The following is a 6,590-nucleotide window of genomic DNA, read 5'->3' on the forward strand; positions in this document are numbered from 1 at the left end:
CGGAGGACTCTCTGAGGAAATAGTTGCGTCAGTTGTGCCAGAAGACAGGCATTTCACGTGGCACATGGCAGAGCGCTGCGAAGAAATCGGCATCGTGACCACACACAGTGCATATGATGCAAGCATTGCACAGACCGTGAGAAAAGAATGCGTTACTGTCGGTGGTTTCTAATGTTTCTTATTCAGACATTATCACCATAACTTGTTCTACGGATGAGACGTGGTTCCATCTGCCAGGTTACATCAAAACAAAAAATAGCAGATGATAGGTGTAAACCTCAGTATCATCCACGAAGCACCCCTGCATGATGAGAAGGTTGGAATGCGGTGTGCTGTGTCAGCTTCAAGGATTGACACGACCGTATACACTACACTTTATACAGGCATCTTCAATACATTTGTGGAGCGGTTGGGTGACGTCCAGTTTACAAAAGGTTATTTACAACAAGACAGAGCAACATGTCACGAGCCTAACGCTCCCATGTAAATTGTAACTAGTTTCTTTGGTGACCGAATAATATCAAAAAATTTGCGGCAGCCCCGATCACCTGATCTAACGCCTCCTTCCCCCCGGTCACCCAACCCCTAGTATTTTTGTTGGGGGGGGGGGGGGATCTTAAAAGCCGACTGTACAAGAACAGACCACGGACAACTGGTTGAAGACAATCGCACACGAAATAAGCGACATTATCAAGGATCCACTTATAGGACCTCGGGGTATATGGCGAAAGAAGTGTAGTTGTGCACAGACGCTGTTGGAGGGCATTTCCAACATTAGCTGTGAGGACTTTGTGTGCACTTACGAAATCTCACAACTGTGCATTATCATCTCCCAATATTGCAAATGTGTCCCATCATTAGTTAAAGTGCTGTGACTGATTATAGTAGTTCATGTTTATATGGTTGGCACTGTATGTTTTGCCACAGCCAGATAATTGAAACTAGGCACGGCACAAAATGTGCATAATCACATTCTCTTATGACATGCAGTACATAGGCAATATAATAAAGCTTAAAGCTTGGGTTTATTTATTTAGCGTATGGCTTACATGGATCAGATAATAACATAAAATCGAGTACACATACCTAAGTCAGTGTTAATATGATGATGTATAGTTACAAAACGAACTACTATATACATATTTGTAATTTTACAGTTTAAATACAAACAACTATATACATATTTAGAATTTATTATGATATCTAATAATTAGTACTATCCTATAATGCCGACCCCATTGATCCAGTCCAGCGCCGTGTCTTCAGCTTGGAAAAAATCGGCTGGGTGTCCAGGATATGATCTTAGTGGACAGGTGGTTGTAATGCGTAGGATAGTCTGGCGAGGTTCACCACAGTCGCAGGACGATGATTCTGCAAATCCCCATTTGTAAAGTGCATCCTGACAGACACCATGTGAAGTTCTTATTCTATTAAGTTCCTTCCATATGTGGCGAGGCAGTTCCATTCCTGGCATGATCTCAGTAGGGTTGATGGTGTGGGGGGCAGGTACTTGCATAATGGTCTCCCAGTAGTCCCTCCATTTGTCATTTGTATTGAAATTTTCTGCTAGTAGTTGTTCTGCAGTAAGGAGTGAAGATGACCTAGTTTTAAGCCTTTTCATAGTTATACCAGGGAGGTCTTCATGGACAGGTAGACTGTGATTTGCTAATATTGCTTTGTATTCTCTAAGGAGGTGTTATTGTCTGCGAATGTGAGACGGGGTGGGCGTGGGGGGGGGGGGGGGGGGAGCAGTATGACACAGGACAGGAAGCCAGGGAACTGGAGTACTTCTTAAGCTAGCACTGATCACTGATTATTCTCATAGTTTCATTCATCTTGATGTCGACTTACGTTGTGTGACAACTACGTATTTAGCCCAGCTGGGAAGCAGTATTCAGAAACGGAATATACCGGACTAAGAGCTGAAGTTCTAAGTGTGGATGCGTTTGCATCCCAGGCTTTGCCGCATAATTTGTGGATTATGTTGTTCCTAGTATTAACTTGGCTGCGATGTTCTCCAAATGCCTTTTATACGACAGCGTTCTATCTAGTGTGATGCCCAGTTATTTCGAGTATGGATTGTAGCGTAGGAGGTGCTTGTTAAAATGTGCTACTGGCTGCTTATGTGCTTGTCCATTGTTGAGGTGGAAACTGGACACATCAGTTTTATTCATGTTAGGAGTAAGTCTCCAGTCAGCGAAGAATTTGCCCACCACAGTTAGGTCCTCTGTGAGTATATTTCTGGCTTCTTCTATGGTTTTACAGCAGGCAGCTAGTGCTTGTTCGTCACCATAGCCGTATTTCTTGGATCTTGTTTGAGGCAGGTCAGAGATATATAGATTGAAAAGAGCAAGTGCGAGCACCGATCCTTGGGGTAGGCCATTGTTCAGTTTCCTTGTTTTGCTCTTGCTTTCTGAAATGACTATTTGAAAAGGCCGGTCACAAGGCATGTTATTTATTAAGGATACTATTTGGATGCATGGAACTTTACTCCGAAGTTGGTAAAGAAGGCCCTCTCTCCAAACTGTATCATAAGCCGCAGTTAAGTCGATAAAACAGCAGTGGTATTTAGTTGACGTTCAAATCCAGCTTCTATATGCGTTGTGAGGCTTAATACTTGGTCAGGAGAGCTGCGCTATGGTCTAAAACCTGCCTGTTCCTCTGGGACACTTTCCAATGTAAAAGGGCCTAATCTGTTTAGAAGCATCCTTTCTAGCAATTTGTAGCACACCCTAAGAAGTGCAATAGGTCGGTAGCTCTCTGGCAGGTTCTTCGCTTTATTTGGTTTTAATACTGATATAATTTTGGCTCTTCTTAGATTTTGCGGGAGATACCCTGTCGATAAGATGTTTGAGTAAAATTTAGCCGGCCACATCTTTGTATGTTTGCCACCGCTTTTGAGAAATGCTGGGTGTATCCCATCAAACCCAGGGGCCTTGCCAGATTTGATGTCATCTAATACTCTGTTTATTTCTGTTACGGTGAAAGGTCTCGAGTATTCTGGATGAGCTCCTGTTGACCGACGAAGAGTTTTTAGCTGTTTTTTGATACTTTTCGTGTTCTGTTTCATGCTGGGAGCCCTGGAGAGCGTTACAGTTAGTGCGGCGATTTCGTCGGCTGTTACCTCTGGTATTTCCTTGGTTGAGGTATTAGTGCTACCTAGTTTCCTCAAGAGGCTCCAAGCTTTCCTGCTCAATCTTTCAAAATCTGTATTGCTGGTGGTTTCTTCCCATTTCTTACGTCGTTCCATGTCAAGTCGGTTGAGAAGCTCGTCTGCTACCTCAGTCTCTCCACCGTTCTGGACCTCCTCATACAGCTCCTCAGATTCGCTGTTCCAACCAGGGATATACTGCTTACTGAAGCCACGTGATGCAAATCTCTTTGCTGTGGAGATGACAGCTATTTTAAACCGGTCGTAGTTAGTACTTTTGGGAGATATCCACCTGACAATCCCATTTAACTGTGCTACAGATTTGCCCCAATCTGCTTTCTTCAGGTTCCGTCTCGGTCTGGGAGTGGAATGAATAAGTGGAATTTTTATGCCAACCTCAAGTATAATAGGGCGATGGTTTGTATGTGGGAAGTCGTTCAATACCCTCCTTGAAACTGTGACTGGACGGTTTTGGGTGACCTGCGTAACAAAGCATAGGTCTGAGCTCATTTTCGTGTTCCATGCAGCCGATCTAAAGGTTCCCCTACCTTTTGCACTGAAATTTAAGCTGAGACTATGGGAATCTGGCGAATTTAAAAGTTGTTTACCGTTTTTATCTGTTGTTCTATATTTCCAAGTTGTATGATGGCTATTAAAGACCGGCCGTTGTGACCGAGCGGCTCTAGGCGCTTCAGTCTGGAACCGCGCGACCGCTACGGTCGCAGGTTTGAATCCTGCCCCGGGCATGGATGTGTGTGATGTCCTTAGATTAGTTAGGTTTAAGTAGTTCTAAGTTCTAGGGAACTGATAACCTCAGATGTTAAGTCCCATAGTGCTCAGAGTCATTTGAGCCATTTGAACTATTAAAGTCGCCTGCATATATAGCTGGGTGTGGATGGATATGTAACATTCTTTGGGGGCATTGTATTTGCGGTGGCTTATATATGTTAACAACAGTTACATAAGCTGTTTTGGCAGTTAATTGGTGGGTATTGCCATCTGTGGTTGACTGTACTAGTTGGGCGTTTTCGACGTTATTCTGGACATAGGTCGAGACGCCATATGATCGATGATAGGTTGCGCCTAGTAGTTCATATCCATGGATTTTACCGCTATAGTGTTGCTGGTTGTCGTTTTCTATATGAATTTCCTAGATCAAGGCCATATCAATATTTTCTTCTAGCAGGAACTTCGATATGTTTTCACTCTTGGTTCTGCTAAGTCCCTAAGCATTTAATTGGCAGATACGGATTATTTTTCGGAGGTTCTTTGTCATTTGGGCCTGATAAGGACCTTGACTTACTGGTCTTAGATCCATGTATGTTAGCCGTGAGATCAAAGATATAGTCTTGCTGCCGAAAGTCGCTCTAGCTCATTCAGCGTTACGCAGGGTGCAGGCGCAATATTCTACTGCGGACGCGAGCTAGTTTACATTTGGGTTCAACAACATTTCTATTTTTTTCCATCGCAAGACTCGCGAATGAGCAAATTATTACGTCCTATAGCTTGTAGCACATGCAACATCATATCCTAAAACTGGACATAAAGAATAGTGCAAAATTTTACAATATTTTCCACACGTAATTTTAAGGTTGAGGCCATTACACACACTCTAGATTGCGTAAAACACACCTACTCGGCAGAAATTCTTGTTACATGTGGCTGACGAAGTGTACTTCCAACACTTCAAAACAAAAACTGTATAATAATAGAAGCACAACAACAGTAACCACTAGCCTTTTAGGTATTTATTATTTCATCTGAACATCCTCGCATGCATTTTAAATCACTGTCTCTGTTTGCTCTAGTAATCTAAAACCCATTTATTTTATTTCATACCGGCCTGAGTGGCCGAGCGGTTCTAGGCGCTGCAGTCTGGAACCGCGCGACCGCTGCGGTCGCAGGTTCGAATCCTGCCTCGGGCATGGGTGTTTGTGATGTCCTTAGGTTAGTTAGGTTTAAGTAGTTCTAAGTTCTAGGGAACTGATGACCACAGCAGTTAAATCCCATAGTGCTCAGAGCCATTTGAACAATTTTATTTCATGTCCAAGATCGAGGAAGTGTGGCAGAAGAAACGATACTTCACATCAATCTTGCAATTATAACGGTGGTTTGTGCACATCCGATTGCACTTGCACCACCGTGCAGAAGCAAAGGATCCCGCATCACCGCCCCTGTAACTTGACACTTTTAGCTTCTCATAGCTGAGGTTCACAGTCACGTAAAACTTTTTAAAAGCTATCATTTTCACCATTGACAGTACAAAGTATTTGTTGTCTCATGTAATCAGTGCACAACATCAGTGGGTTATTGTTTATTGTTGGCATTGTCATAAGGCTCAGATACGACGAGGACGTATGTACATGTCAGGGGTTTTTCAGCTTCACACTTGATAATGACTCTGTGGCCGCAATTGTAATTGTGAAAACAAATTCTTCCCGCGGTCGACGGCGAAAAACACGTGTTTCAAAAATTTAGACTTTTACTCTCTTTCTTCTTCTCCGATGGGGTGTGATGCAGTTCAATAAAATGCTTTTTTTACTTAGGCTGAAAAGCATTACCTTATGAATTATTTCCCAATTCGATGCCGCTACGAAATCCTTCCCGCTCTTTCTGAAATAATACAATAACTTGATAGCTACTGTTTCCGTTATCACTATTCTGTTTGCTTAATATTACCGTTACCAATGGGACACTAACTAGTGGCTAAACCTGCTAACAATGTTAATCATCTTTAAAGATAGAAAGTTTATGATAAATGTAATAGTTGTTACCCAGTGATCGCTATGAATTACGCAATCGACATGTGGGGTCTTTGGTGCATTGAGTGCAATGGCACGTCAGACCTGTGATCAACCAACTGCGTTCGACCCACAACTTCCGTTCAGCGAAGAACTCAGCGGGTATCTGCGCCGTTGTCTTTTGCAGAGCACAGATAACCCTCATCCGCATTCTTATGAGTGATAATCGAGGTTTCATAACCATATTGCCATCAAATACACACGTCGGAAATTTTTAACAAGACATTACTGCCATCTGTTGATGATATTTTTAAGGATTACGTTATTTGATTCCCCACAAAGTAAAGTTTATCATGTTATGGCACTACTTGGCGCTACTTAGCGAGACATAATGTGAGAGGCATTATCTATGACGGGACATTTAACGAAAGATATACCCAGATGGTAACTATTAGGATTGATTCTCTCTCCTCTTCAGTTCTGTCTTGTTCACCCTGGCCGAGATGAAGCAGTGATTGGCATACTGGACTCGGATTCTCGAGGAGTGGGGCTCGAATCCCGCTGTTTGGTAGCATCTGATGATATTCTACACTTCCCCGACATTAAATACTTTCTGTCGCGTAACCTGTCCAACTCAGCGTTCTATTTCTAATATTGCGTGCCTCTGAAACCAGCCAGCGTCCGTGTAACTTTATTTG

The 6,590-nt window shown here is 42.8% G+C and overlaps 1 non-coding gene across 1 annotated transcript; it reads left to right on the top strand.

The window, feature by feature from the left end:
- The first annotated feature begins 4,992 nt into the window (after positions 1-4,992).
- On the top strand, positions 4,993-5,076 carry Trnas-gga. Its single transcript is given in 2 exon segments — positions 4,993-5,032; positions 5,042-5,076. It is a non-coding gene; the product is annotated as a tRNA-Ser (tRNA).
- Positions 5,077-6,590: the final 1,514 nt, after the last annotated feature.

Source organism: Schistocerca piceifrons, chromosome 1 (genome assembly GCF_021461385.2).
Source record: "Schistocerca piceifrons isolate TAMUIC-IGC-003096 chromosome 1, iqSchPice1.1, whole genome shotgun sequence".
Lineage (NCBI taxonomy): Eukaryota > Metazoa > Arthropoda > Insecta > Orthoptera > Acrididae > Schistocerca > Schistocerca piceifrons.